The sequence below is a fragment of the Manacus candei genome, unplaced genomic scaffold (genome assembly GCF_025592945.1).
Source record: "Manacus candei isolate 608988 ecotype Guabito, Panama unplaced genomic scaffold, ASM2559294v1 h1tg000008l, whole genome shotgun sequence".
Classification (NCBI taxonomy): Eukaryota; Metazoa; Chordata; class Aves; order Passeriformes; family Pipridae; genus Manacus; species Manacus candei.
Window position 1 is genome coordinate 21,105,603 of NW_026138056.1, and position 15,599 is coordinate 21,121,201.

Here is a 15,599-nt window from a genome sequence, read left to right on the forward strand (position 1 = left end):
CTAGCTTCCCAACAGGAGCTATAGGGAATATAAGTATGTAATAAAGGCTATGAGTGGAGGTAACAGGTTCCCAATGACTGCTGTAAGAAAGGTTCTCACTTCCTCAGCAACTTTTGCTGTCCACGTTTCACTTGGTTTTCAGTGCACAAGGAGTAAATTTTGGGGCTGCCCAACAGCATGCTCAGCCATTTTGTGTACCCTAAGCCAACATTTTGGTGCTTGGCATATTACAGTTGTCATTTGCACGGTAGAAATCAAAGAATATTGCATAACAAGGGCTGCCAAATACTGGCATGCAAATATCCCAAGGACAATGACAAGGTAACATTGGACTTAGTTACTGAGTTGGACATATGAACAACGTGGTTGAAGCAGGAAGGTAAAATTTATAACCTCTCTTCCCCGTTCTTCTGCTTGGGAACATGTCTTCTGTTCTTCAATTGTAGCTACGCTGGCTTTGTGCCAACATACTGCTTTTCAGTTTTTCCCCTTCAGTGTCAGTAGTCTACTGATTTCATCTGCTACAGTTGCTTATACATTGTCTGTCCTTCAGAGACAGGAAAATAAACTGGGTAATGACGTTCCCTGCTTGCCAGGTTCCTTCCACAGAGACTGTGACAAGTCTTTTGGTAATGAGCGAGAAAATACCTGCAATATTCTTCCATCCTTCTGTCCACAAAGGACGGAGTTCATGTGTTATATGCTTATATTCAGTTGAGTCCTAAATGTTTGTAGTCTACATGAAATTAGTTTGCTATCTTAATGAAAACTGACCTCATGTTCTTTGCTAAAACGCAAATAACCAGAAGGAGAAAAAATATCCTCAGATATTTGAAAAAATTCTCTTAATTGAGGAGCATGCCTCGATTTTTATACTTGTTCATACAAGGGTTGATGAGAATTCTCATGATACTGAGCAGCTAGTCATTTATAAGGATGTATCTACAAAGCACTGCTTCAAGAATAAGAACTAATGTAAGTGCATAGCTCTGGGTTGGGGTTTTTTTCAAATTCCCCCATGGAATTGTGCAACATTTTCAGTACACAACCAATGCAAACTGAAGGAATTAAAATGGACTCTGGGGGTACAGTCCAGAGCTCCTGTTCTGTCAAATTTCGTCTTGTTCACCACCTACTGCTTTGGTGCTAGGGTTGTAACACATCTGAAAGTAAATTATTGTGGGAAGAAATATTCTATACTTGTCATGACAAAATAAAAATTAAAAAAAAAAAACTGAATTACTCTGTAAAATTTGTGCAAAAGCCCCCCTATGAAACATAATATGTAACTGAGGCAAATGGAAGTTTCTAGAAGCGATTAATACATGGGAATATTTCTAAGAAAGGAAATATTTCAGCATTTTTAGTCAGTCTTGCAGCTGTTGCATGGGCATATGTGTTTTACTTTGGAATAAGGTCACAATTAGTTATAATTCACACTATTATCAATGTTGGTGCCCTTTTGTATTTGGCTGCTTTTTTTTTGTCAGTTATATTAAATTAAGCTGGCATCTGGTTTTGACTTTGGTCTTGGTCTACTTGGTACTTTCTTAATAGCATGATAGATTCTCCTTCCCTTATCGCAGATCATGAGGGGATCCCTTAAAAAAAAAAGTGTGCTATGAGAAGAACACAGAACACAGTTCACTGTTAGAAAATATATATTCATATATCTACAGCTGAAGGCAATTTTCTGCAGATTGCCACTGTGCAGCTACAGGAAGAGAGGGAACATTTCTTCATTATATTATCATTATAATTACGGTCATACTGGACACAGAATAAATATCCCTTGAGATTGGACAGTGATTCCAAGTTCCTTTTTTTTTCCTAAAGATGATAAATGCAAAACATTTTAAGGAGCTGTTGTTCTTTTTTTATCTAGGGTACATGGACAAAATCTGTCACATTGTTCTTATATGAATCGATCATTTACTTCAGAAATTCTAAAATGCCTTTTACAGACAGACATTGTTTGTTGGCAAGGATTATATTCAGAGTTATGATTGTGGATATCACCAGAGACATGCAGTCTATTTATGTGTATATGACTCGGTCCTTTCCTCTCATCTGTACCACAGTTCCTAACTGAAGATTTACAGGGGATATTTTAGAAAAATGAAACTTTTAGCTTTTATTGGATAGTACCACAGATTCATCACTTGCTTATTACCTGCTCAAATAAAGCCCAAGATACAAAGATGTTGATTTCATACTGCCCAAATTAAAAGTTGTGGTGCTGTATATAGTTCATGGAGCAAGACAGGTCGAACTGCTACTGAAGGAGCTTTCTGATTTGCTTTCTGAAGATGTCTCTTTTTCTCCATTGACTAGAGAGGGAAGTTAGAAGGGCTGTAAGAAAGGCTAAACCTACATAAGAAAAAGTTACATGTTTCAGGGAAGATTTTGATGTAAAATATGATAGCCTTAAGGAAGAGATTAGCTCAGCTGGTCAGAGTGTGGTGCTAATAACACCAAGGTTATGGGCTTGATCCCTGCATGGTCCATCCGCTTAAGAGTTGGACTCAATGATTCTTGTGGGTCCCTTCCAACTCAGAATATTCTGTGAAAATTCTGTGAAAGTAACTATGTTAAAATCTGAATTCATTTTTGAGGCAACAACAGCTGAATATTTTTATTTGCAGAGATCACCTTTCTTATGAAAACAGCAATGGAAGACTTAGTTAGGCAAGGGGGTGGTTGCTATTGTCATGATGTTAAGATTGTGATATGCAGATTTTTGGAATGCTCTTTCCATTCACAACTGCAGTCCTACAGTTAAGTGAAATGGACTGCCATCCTGCCCTTTGAATTGGCCCTTCAAATCCTTGTGTTTTCCTGCCTCCCTAAGATAGGAAGGGATTAAGGGTGACTGACAGCAGAAAAAAATTATGCAGCCACATATATGTTAATCTTGCCATCTTTTCTGCAGGATTTGGAAGGAGAGGGATATTTATGACTGTTCCTTTGTCTTGCTTTTGGACTAGCCACTGATTTCCCAGCACCCTAGAAAACATTTCTAAAGGTCTAGGACAGAAAAATAATTATTTCGAGACAACTAATCTCTCCATTCATGTCATTCATATGAAAACAATTCTGCACCCTTCATATTGGCCAGAATATTTGGACTTCAGTTTCAGACCAGGAAAAGACTGGAAGACTCTGATAAACATTTCCTTTATCACAGTCTTAACTAACCCAATTTAATGTAACATTTGAAATTAAATCAGTATAGTTTTGCATCTTGGTAAACTTGGGACAGGAGCCTTTTTCTGGCCACAGGCTGCACAGGGTTTTTTTTACCTCAAACAGAGCCAAGGTCTTATCTGAAGGTCTTCTTAATTGAGAGAGGCTTGGAATCTAGGCTTGTCTAATCTGGCTAAATAACTGTTATTAATTCAAAGATGTCAATCTGGTTTATAGAAGCTGAGATACAGGGGCTTTTTTTAAAGTAATAAGTTAAAACCCATTCATTTCTCAAAAAAATACTCCAAATCTCTGCAAACATTTGTTCTACATCATGTATTTTCAGCTTTGTTAGATCCCACTTTTCCAGAGTTTAGCCTCAGAATGCTATTACCTCTGAGGCTGAAACAGTCCCTTATCTTTGCCCATTCAACCCCACACTAGATACCAAAGAGAAAAAGTAATCTGCTACATGTCCCTAACCATCATCATTTGTTACTACTACTTTTGGACATGGCCATATTGGATACCATGACAACATATTCTGGAGAAGAATGACAGGACTTAGAGGGAACATAAATGAATGCACTTTGTTCACTTACAACTAACTATGATCACTTCGATTTTTCATTTTATTAATATTTTACATACATAAAGATCCTTTTGTGCTAATGGATTCCAAAGAAAACCATTAAAAAAAGGAATAGCAGTGATTTAGATACTACTCCCCCATAATTGGATTATATGTTTCTTGCTTCTGTGTTAAATTACTGTAGCAGTTCAGCCTACAGATGACCAAAGTCTCTGATTTCTCAGTTGAGAAACAGTCTTTTCTTTGAGCAACAGACTTGTAATTGTAGCACAGAATTTGTCAAAAGATCTATTCTATCCTCCAATGAATTAAACTCATAAAAAATGCAAGAACACATTTGTGCTGCTGATAGTGACAGCACTAGATCTGCAGATGTCACTGTTGCTGTCACTTTGCCCCACATAGCTCAGTCAGTCTTGGGTATCTTTCCAGAAACTAGCACAAAGCCTGATTCAATCCTTCCCTTTTAAACATGGCCTTTATAGTACATGGAATTGTAGCAAGCAGGAAAAGGAGGATGCCATTTGAAGAGCAATTTCTAATTAATTTATATTTTCAACATCTGAACTAGAGTTTCAGTAAACTACTGGTCCTTAATTTGGCCCTTTGGGGCCAAGTGCCTCTAGGTCCCTGGCCAGTAAGCTCAGTGTGAAGTGCTGACTGATGCAGAACAAGGGGTTTTGAAAGACCAGTATTCAATTATATTTTAAAGGTTCCATGTAAGAGGCTAGTGGATAGCCATGGGTCCTCTCAGCATCCTTCTGGACAAGTTGTCCAACTGTGGGATGAACAGTTGACAGTGCACTGGGTGAAGAACCGGCTGAAGGGCAGAGCTCAAAGGGTTGGAGTAAATGGAGTAAATGGAGTGAACTACACCTGGCTGGCGACTGGTCACCAGCAGTGTTCCTCAGGACTCAATTTTAAGGCCAGCTCTGTTCAATATGTTTATCAATGATCTGGTGGCAGGAGTTGAATGCACCGTTGGCAAGTTTGCTGATGACTGGGAAGTGCTGCTGACTGTCTTGAGGAACAAGAGGCCTTACAGAGGGATCCAGATAGATTGGAGCATTGGGCAGTGAATAACAGCATGAAATTTAAGAAGTTGAAATGCTGGATTTTGCACCTAGGACAGAGTAACACGGGGTACAATATAAATTGGGAGAGGAGTGGCTGGAAATAACCCTGCAGAAAGGGGTCTGGACGTGCAGGCTGACAGGATGCTCAACGGGAGCCAGCAGTGTGTGTGATCTGTTGGACAAGAGGGCAAACCCCATTCTGGGGTGCATCAAACACAGCATCAGCAGCGAGTCAAAAGAGGTGATTATCCTGCTGTGTTCAGTGCTGGTGTGGCCTTACCTTAGTGCCCTGTGCAGTTCTGAGCCCCACAGTTTTTAAAGGATACGAAGCATCCAGAGGAGGGCAAGAAAGTTGGTGAGAGGGCTGGAAGGCACATCTTCGCATCTTGTGAGGAGAAGCTGAGGACTTTAGGCTTGTCTAGAGAGAAGGAGGCTGAGGGGTGGCCTCATTGCTCTCTCCAGCTTCCTGAGGAGGAGAAGTGGAGAGAGAGGTGCTGATCTCTTCTCTCTGGTATCCAGTGACAGGACATATGCGAATGGTTCAAAGCTATTCCAAGAGGGGTTTTAGACTGAACATTAGGAAGCATTTCTTTACAGAGAGAGTGATCAAACCCCTTCCTAGAGAGGTGGTCAATGCCCCAAGCCTGTCAGTTTGTAAGAGATATTTGAATAATGCCCTTAACAACATGCTTTAACTTTTGGTCAGCCCTGAATTGTTCAGCAGTTGGACTAGGTGATCATTGTAGGTCCCTTCCCACTGAAATAGTCCAGCCTACTCTAGTCTATTTTATTTCTAAGGTGAAACCAAATCATACTTACAAACATTCTGTTTCATTCAGGCTTTGAACCGAAAGGAAGAGATAAAGAGGAGTAAGCACAGGATTGTAGCAGCCATGGTTTATTTGTTTTTTGGAAACTTGACAGGTAAGACAAGCACCCATGCAAGCTATGGTATTAGGGTTTTTACATGGCTCAAGTTAATAGATCTCCAGTTTTAAAGTTGCTTTTTGTAATATTTGAGGGGCCCGGCAGGAGAAGCTGAACTATTAAGAGCCTCATTTACCTGATGCAGATTGCTCCAGGAGAAGTTACTGTGAAAGATTTAATTACTCAGAAGTATAATCTAATGAATACTTGAAAGATTTTTGCATTGGAATAGAAGAACTTTTAAAAGCTAAAGAAAGAATATTTCAGAGAAGCCTGAGTATTATTTGAGGGGAAATAGCATGGAATTACAGCAAAAATCCATTCTCAGAGAATCAAATATTAAATTACTTAAAGAAGAGCTAGAAACTGGAATTAACTGCAACAGAAAGAAAAAAAGAGAAGGGAGAATTCAAATAAAACAAACAGTATAATGAAAGACTGAAATTGGCATACTGTTCCAAGAAAGCGTAAAGGAAACTACACGCCACTAGGAAACCTGTTAACTGTCAGCAACCAAAACCAGAATGAATAAATTAAACCATGATAAAATCACAGCTCTCTGTAAACGGACAAATAAGTCAGATTTAACCAGCGTGGTTTATCCTAATGAAAGCTGGATTTGACCAGGCTATCCTGGATAACTGAAAAAGGGAGTGTTAATTCTGTGAAAGGTAGTATTTTGGACCAGTGCCTGAGATACAGGATTACAGAGTAGTATCATCCAAAATACCGTGCAGAAGAATATCAAGCGAACAGACACAAAGCAGAAAACACTGATACCTAAAATACTGTGAAAATATTAAGATTACTAACTTAATTGGAAAATAATAGTAAAATATGAGGGTTTGTGCTTATTGGAGCCCATGAGCTGATGATTTGCTATGGATAGGCCCTAGAAATTTTGGAGAGTAAAGAAACAGTGTGTCTGACTGTCAGTGGACATAAATATATCAGAAAGTATAGAGGAAAATCATATTTTAGTTAAGCAAAAAGGCTACTGAGTTAGTCGATAATTGTCCCCAAGTGGACTTAGCACGTGGTAATAGCTACAATGTTCCTGAAATTATAAACATAGGGCAGTAAAGTACAGCAACTACTATGGCTGCAGCGTGGTATCAAAACTGAGCTTGCTGAGAGTGTGGAACATGTTGGTCATGAGTCCAGCACTTGTGGACATCATTACATTCCAATAATTTAGGCAGACTGAAAAGGAAAGAAAAGTGTCTCCGCAGAGAAAGTCCCTAATGTGGCAGGTTGGACTCATGGACATGGTTATTGAAAATTTAACAGCAATTTTAGAGGAATGCTACTGCTCGGTGACTCAAGAATAGAAAATTAAATATACTAACCTAAGTACTTTAATTATTATATTGGTGTTATTTCAAAAAAGGCAATACCATTGATAAGTTTACAGATATGAAACTGTAGTGGGCACTCAGCATGCATAGGTAGAATCTGTCTGGAAAAAGAAAGAATTTGTGTCTTGGATGAGCCAACACAGAGAATAGCTGCCTTGAGTCAGCAGCAAGCCACTGATCAGAGATGTGCAGTAAAATAGCTTACTAAATACTTACAAGAGACTATTCAAACATCTCTGATGGTTTAAACTGGATCCCTAGTCTGTATGTGAGAAATGTGACCAGTAACTTGTAGAGCAGACTTACTAATGTCTTACCTAATATACCATATGATCAAGGAAAACAACAACAACAACAACAAAAATAAAGTATACCAAAATCGGGCTCTGAGAAACTGCAGAAAAACATATTGGTATACCATAGATGTCTCAAGTCCAGGCCTTTCAGCAGGTAAATCTTGCTACTCACCCTTAGACCCAGAAGAAGTCTACCACTAAGGGTTAATAGTTGAACAAAACACTATGTTCTGTAGGTATAAAAATCCTGTCTGGTTGAGTAAATATACATGATGATTCTAACGCTGGATAAAAACATCACACATAACTCCAAAGTGAGATATGTATTTCAACGTGGAACAGCCTTATTGTCCTATCATTACTGACTACATGGTGAGTGTAAGAAAAATGTTACAGCCATCATAAGAATATTGAATACATCTGGAATTTGGTGACTCTTCAATGAAATCTCTTTGAGTAACTGAAACTGGCCTAAAATCCATCCTCATGTAAGGGATTTGAGGTTCATCAGCATAGTATTGGTGCAAGTGGTTAAACTTCCTCATTTGCTTTCAAAAGAATACTTGAAACTTTTTTCAAATACCAATACATACAAAAACACTAAAGGAAAGAAAAGAGGGCAAGAAGGTCACTATAAAAACAATTACATGTACTGGGAAACTTCAATTTTAAATCAACTAACTTGACTACAAGTTGGAGTTAATCCATCCCTAGTCAAAATATCATTGCTAATCTGGCACAAAAACAGAGACCCAGTCACTCCAGGGAATCCCAGTAGATGATGCTTACAGAAGTACACACTTTCTACTGAGTTATCTAGTTTCAGTTGACTATGATACTTGCATTGCCCCATATTACAATGATATGTGAGATCTTCATAATCTTGACATTATTTTAGTAATGTAAGAAAGTGCTAAACATATTTTTTACCAAAGCAACAACAAAACTGGTAGAGCAGTAAATTCGAGTCACAAGCTGATGTCCCAGGTCTCAAGCCAACTTTACATGATATGGCCTAAGTAAATTTAAATTCTCTGTCCTAAAATTGTCATACTCCCACTCTTAAGTGAAGTTTTGGAGAGAGAGAAGCTGGCAGTAATAAGCTTCTTTGCTGTTTTTACATTATTTAACCAAGGAGATGTGACTGGGGGCACAGTAAATGACCTTGACACTTTTTTCTGTATAACAACAGTAAATTTTGTAATGTAGGCCTCTCAATTAACATAGAATAACACAAAAGAAACACTGACTTCAATAACCTATGCTAGCCTAAATTGTTTATTTTGAGAGTCGCTCAAGAAAGTGATGTTTCAGCCGTGACTCTTGACCTTCCTGAAGGTTTCCTCCAAATAAGTCAAAGCAAACTCTCCAAATATCTAGAAGAAATGCAATGTCAAAACAGTGTGCTTCAGAATAACTGTCAACATGTATAACTAAATTAAATTAACCTGAACCAAAGATTAAATGTCGTTTTTCTGAAATGCATAATGGTCCTTGTATTTATTGAGGGAACTTCACCAAAACAACCTTGATAATTTCTGTGGATTTTGGAAGGAGGACTCAAACCTACAGCTCCTTAAAATTTGTGGTCAGTAGTCAGTGTTGGTCCATGGAAACAATGAAAAGCCCATATTGTGTGAAATGAAACATCAATAGTTTCAGTTTTAAGATTTATCTGAGGTATTGTCAATATTAACTGTAAATCACGGTTTGGGGAAGGAAACGCTATGTTTTGAAGTGCCAAATTACCAGAGTTATTTAACTTTAGTAGTGTTGCAGAGGTTGTTATTGGTTATCTGAGAATTTCTTTTTGCCATTAGTAAGAGCATCCAAAGACTGAAATGGTAGCCTGTACGAAACAACTGCAGTGAGGTTAGGTTTTAAAAGCCAGTCATGTTATTCAGATCACTTTCATTGCCAATAAAATAATTACAGTAAAGCAGGAATAAGCCCTTCTGAAGATTAAACAGTAGTTGCTACTATAGCTGCTATTTACAGAGGTAAAGTTGGAAAAGATTTTATGTAGCTATTATTTATACATACGATCATCTCAAACATTCAGACTTCCTCAAGGGAGTTGGAGTTGCACTGCTTAACCCTGAGTTAGTTATATAAATCTCAACTATCTATTTCCTGTCTCTTTTAATTCAAATTCCCAGCAGTTTAACTGTGAGAGTACATGTGTGCTTCTATACACACATTTTTAAAATGATTTAACTGAAAATAGAAGACACTGTAAATTGAAAAAAACAATACCTAGAGCAGGCTGTTAGTTTGGGAGACAGTCATCATTGTTTATATGTTTATATGCAAAGCCAAGCCTAGTTTTTTCCCTTGATGTTCATAGATAGGTTTATTGCTATTTAAACTCTCAGCAATTCCTCCTTTACAGCTCCAGTATCGCTTAACACACCAGAAAAAGTACATGGGCCAAAATGCATCTTCAGGGAGGTGTTATGCTGCCCTGAACAGCTGACTGTTCCAACATTTAGAATCTATGGTTCTGTCACACAGAAAAGATGTAAATCTTCAGGATCTGTGAAGTTTTGAGGGTAAATCCAGTCCATTTAAAAATGGAGCTATTAGTAAATTTTACATAATTTCTTCCCTTTGCTTCTCAATCGAGGCTGTTATACAAAAACTACTCCACAGCCTATTCTTAACCTTCCTGGAGTAACTGCACGTCTAGGAAATGTTTGCATGCCACTGCAATCCATTCAGTTACAGGAGCTAAATTATTCAGTGAAGTACCTTTTCCGTATTCAAATCTTGTCAAAGCCTGCTATTTAGAGGAAGATTCTCTAGAACAGACCTGTGCACTCTGATTCCAGTTGCTCCTCTTTCCTGTGGTTTCTAGTAACTCTCTAGAAAAAGGTTTTTTCTCAGAATTTTAATTTCTTATGGACTTAAGTGATTTTTACAGTCTTATTACTTTCTTATTCTACATTTCTCAGTCAAAACAAAAAGTATTGTACCAAGCTTTTGCTCCCCTTCCACAGCTCTGCCTTGAGGAAAAAAGACTGAGAAACTCTCAATGACCTTGTTCCACCACTGGAAGAAGGCTCTGGAGAACTCATTTCCCCTTTCATCCAGCGCTCCCACAAGTTAGCCTTCTCTGAGGAGGGATTGTGTTTGCCTTTGTACCACCTTCTTTTCAGCAATGGTTCCCTAGTCAAAGTCAGATATAAAGAACATAATCGTTTGGCAACGACTTTAAACTGTTCAATTCAAGTCTAAAATCTAGTCTTGTTTCAGTATCTGGGGAAATTTGCTGGGGGCTTATCTGATTTCCTCTAACAGATTCAGATTCTTAGCCAGTAGCCAAAGTTCAAGACATGCTAAATACATTCTGAGCCATGTGCATGAGCTATAATTGAAATATGAAGTCCTCAGGTTGATGATCCTTGGTTACTTTTTAAGGTGTTTCATTCACAATGTGCATCTTGTTTTCTGCAATGCATCTCTATGATGTTAAGTTTATTGCATCACCTACTATTTCCTCCATGAAGAGGAAGCAGTAAGTACTGTATAACTATTGCATATTGTAGAAAGTACTGAAAATGCCTGTAGGGACAGGATATAGGGAAATACAGAAAACTGGGTATTTTCAAAATGGCAGGATAAGGAATGTATATTTTTTTCTGAGACAAGCAAAGATTTTCTCATAAATAAAAAAGATAATACACATGACAAAATTATGTCAGAGATCCTGTACAGCAAACAGTTGTATTTATATATATTTATATACATATATATACATAAAAGGTTGCCCAGAGAAGTTGTGGACTCCTTATCCCTGGAGGGTGTTCAAGAAAGGCCAGGTTGGATGGGGCTCTGAGCAATCTGACCTAGTGGCAGGTGTCCCTGCCACTAGTCCACTAGTGTTGGAACTAGATGATCTTTAAGTCCCTTTTCAACGTAGACCATCCTAAGTTCTATAATCTAAATTTCCTAGAAAGCATGGTTGATGTTTTAACTGTAACATCTAGTGCTTCATGTACATAATTAGAAGCAGGTTTGGGGAACAATGAGTATATCCCTCTTTATATCAATTTCAAATACACCAAACTTCTGAAATACTGCTGTTATTCCCAGCTATTCCTGCCATACAACATGTACATTTCCAAAATTTTTAATGCCACAGAAATACATCTCCGTCGTCCAGTCTGTGGCAATACTTCAGTCAAAAGTGCTTTGAATCCTCTCTAGCATATCATTTTGTTTCTCATTTACCCTCAATATAAACCAGCACAAACACTGAGTCACAGCTTTCTTTGGATTTATATAATTTCTGTTTATCAAATATGATACTATTTATAATAATTTGTTACAAATAAACATATAATAGGTAACATATTTTTTTCTCTCACAGAACCGCACTCGTGAGAGTTGAATTTGTAACTTCCCGTTTTTCCCATTCAATAAGCAAAATTAACAGAATTTCAATTCCGATCAAGGTAATTACTTTAAAATAAGGCTCAGCAAAGTATTTATTTTTACCACTTGGGTTTGTCAGTTCAAGTCTGTTTTCCTCTAAAATTCAGCTAGATCACATGCATTACTAAGCACCTCTGTATTTCTCTTTGACAGAAGAGACAGAGCCAAACTCATATATACAAAAATGTATGGAATTTACTCACCTCGGAACGTAAGGTCAAGCATCTGCTTACTGCAAGTCTGGTATTTAAACCTATTTGATCATTATCCAAGGTGTAGGATAAAATGTTTGCCTGTTTTAAGAGACACTAGTAAACTTACCGCTTGTAAAACAGAACTACTGAACTATTACAAACAATGGGATGATTCCGCATTCCAAATTGACTTACATAAAAAAAATAAATATTGTCTGTTGCCATTACAGCAAAACTTTTATGTAAAAAAGTAAATACAGATAAAATCTTCAGTATTTTTTAATGTAAATGCAAATTACTGATAGAAAAATCAACTTATTAGGATGAAACCTGAAAGAACAAGCCACAGAGCGGATGGAATGTTCAGCAAGCCATCCAGTTTATGCTCCAAAAGATCCCAATTACAATTTTTCTTTCCAGTAAAAGTGTAAAGAGAAGCAGGCTTTATTCAGTCATTAATCAGGGATTAATTTACTGGGAAATGTTAACAAGCCTATGAATCTCTGTACGGCCCCTTTGTTTTGGAAACTAGCCCATTTGTATAATTGATCTATGCTTTTCCTTCTTTTCTCCTCTTCCTTTCAATGTCTACTGCAATCAACATATTTTTTTCCAAAACAGTTCTTTTTATTGTATAGGTGCCATTGTACTACTTAAACTGAATATTGCAGCATTTTCCCCATTTTCGTTGGACATAAATATTATAATTGTCATAAGCTTCTCTCTGTGTTTCTCTTTGTTTCAACTGACACTATACTAGAGGAACTATACATTTTTGTTGCTTTCACTTAAGGGAACTGTTTCAACACCTGATTTGAGTCACCAGGACACAAATATTTTCATCTCTGCTTAGTCTAGTTCAAGTGAATTAGATTAGCGTTGCCATACCTTTCTGGTAAGTTTGGCTGCTTCATTTCTTTCTGTGGCAAGACAAGTTGCATTCTTAATACATAGCAGAATTTTATTGCATACCTTCAACATGGTAAGTTTGATGCACCATGGGAGCATCACATTTTCTGAGTAGAAAAAGACTGATTAACTCTACGTCACACAGAGTATATATACACAAGAGAGAGGAGAAGAAGATGGGCATGGCCTGACTGCTAATGCAGAAAGAATTTATGAACTATGGTCATGATCACTCTTTTTGTTGGGGACAGGTCTGCTTTTCCTTATCATGCAGGCGTGTTCTTGTGCATGGCAAGAAGAACAATGAAAAATTTCCACATAACTGTTGCTCATGAAAAAATTAATTTAGGCTCTTCCTGTATGCTCCTCTGTTGTCTTTGTCAAAGAAAATTACTACAAATAGTACTGGGAGTAGGCTCCCAGTCCCTACAGGACATAAGGTAGCATTGTTTTATGGCCTTAGCCAGTTGCCAAATGGCTGATGATTTCCTAAAAGAAGGAGGTTTGGGTTTTATTTCTGAAACACTAAATTACTTTCCAATAGCCTGTGGACCACTCCATGCTCACACTTCCTAAATCACTATGTACTGTGCATTTTTTTTTCCTACAACACCAAGAAGTTCTGCAGAGACTGGTCATCTTACCTTTTGAAAACACGGGAAGAAAACACCATGACTGAAATTGTTACTCAAAGCCGTTTTGTCAATTTTCACATAATTTTTGACCACATAAAATAAAGGTCATTCTGAGGAAAATGAAGAAAATACAATCAAGAAACATAGCAAGGGAAAAAAGGTAAATAGGAATAGGCCTTAGAGAAGAGGGCTGTCACCATACCACAGGGCAAGCATTATGGTGATGAGGGCTTGGCACTGCCACAAACTGCAAGCATTTTTTATGCTAAGTAAATATGATGACATCAAGGTTGCGACAACTAAAGAAGCTTCACTGTTAAAAAGGATAGAATTAGAGTGGTTAGTGATATAATTTCAATATAAGTTTTAGCAGACGAGCTTCCTTAAGTCAAGACGTGCTACAACTCTTCTTTTCACTTGTGGACTACAATTAAAGAATTGAAAAATTCCTTTTTTTAAGTGGTATAGGAGTAAACTATAGAACCATAAAAGAAGAGAGTGTCTGCCAAAGAGAAATCTGATGAAAATAAACTGGACCATGAAGGCAGGAAAATTGCTTTCCTCCTGCAGTTATCGCCATGGAACCTAAGACAGAATCCTTGACACCCAAAACTTTGTACTCCTTTACGTCTCATGATGAGAGTAACAAGGTATTCTCAAGAAATATGTAGGAATGGAACACCTAATAATTCACCATCTAAAACAAACTCAAACTGATGGCTAGGGGGAGTGCTGCCCCATTGCAATTCATTCTCTTGGGTTTTTTGCTTTTCTAGAAGGTACTATTTACCTCTCTCAGTCAGTATATGAATGTATTTAAGCATCTAATTTAAAAGAAAAAAAATTAACACTTGCCCACCTTCTGATCTATGGAATTAAAGACTCCCTAGCTTACAATGTGAGGCTACAATGGCACAGATCATGTAGGCAATAACAACTGTGGTGTGACCTTCACAGCCTGAAGACAAGTGAGGGAAAGTGTGTTGAAATAACCCTAGGATGGCTGGAGTTCTGAAAAGTACTCAATCAAATGAAGGCTAATACATGCAGAATCACATGCTGCCCTCTACATCAACAATGGCTAAATATCAAAGGAACGTACACATGTATTTTTTAAGTAAAACATCTTCTAATTAAAAAAACTCATGCTGAAGCTTATTCAGTGGAATGCATAATGAAGAAGTACCTAAAAGAGAAATAAAACTCTAGTTTCATGCCATTTTGGTTTGTTAAATTTTAAGCAATTTAAAAAACTTAAAACCTTTTAACATAATAAAACTTAAAGCCTTCTAACATAATCTTAGTTATGGTTTAGCTACAAGCATTTTTGTTAGAATTACCAGACATTGCTATTATACCTTTGAAACAAAAATGTAAGGTAGGTTATCTGCTAATATCTTGGTGGAAAAAGATCATTTCTGTGACACTAAGATTTCCTCAGTTCAAATCCTTTAGCAACTCTGCTGACTTCCAGAGTCTCAGACAGTTCCGTACTTTCTACAGCCACCAAAAAACATCAAGGGAAGAGTCTGAAAAAAAGAAAGTAAAAATCATTACTATTGGAAGAGAAGAAGAAAAAAAAAATTTAAAAGCTTATTATTAACCCTTTCAGACCACAATATTTTTGCTTACAAAAAAATGTGACCAAGCTTGCCTTTTTAAGCAAACCATTTTTCTCGATGGTGTCTCACTTCTTGCTATGAATAAACAGGAAGCTTTCACGATTTTCCTTTCCTGTGAGCCTGGGCAGTAACTTTAGTTTCCACTTTATCAAACTATGGCCAAAACAGTTTTTAAAAGACATCTTAAGAAAATCAAGAAAAACTCAGTCTCTAAAGCAAAACAAATATTGAAAATTTACCTTGATGTCAGTTTAAGTAGAATTCTGCATGGATCTGTGATATTGTCTGTGTAGCACTACTACTCCATACTTTTGTGAATCTTGTTACACAAGTACATATTTTCTAATGCTCTTGAGAATAAAAACCA

At 37.2% G+C, this 15,599-nt stretch overlaps 1 long non-coding RNA gene across 1 annotated transcript in view; it reads right to left on the reverse strand.

The window, feature by feature from the left end:
- Window positions 1-15,334, reverse strand: part of LOC127463263 (uncharacterized) — a 38,469-nt gene extending 23,135 nt beyond the window's left edge. Inside the window, exon 1 of the long non-coding RNA XR_007900714.1 lies at window positions 14,969-15,334. This is a non-coding gene — a long non-coding RNA (uncharacterized LOC127463263). The remainder of the gene's footprint in view (window positions 1-14,968) is intronic.
- Between the last annotated feature and the right edge of the window lie 265 nt (window positions 15,335-15,599).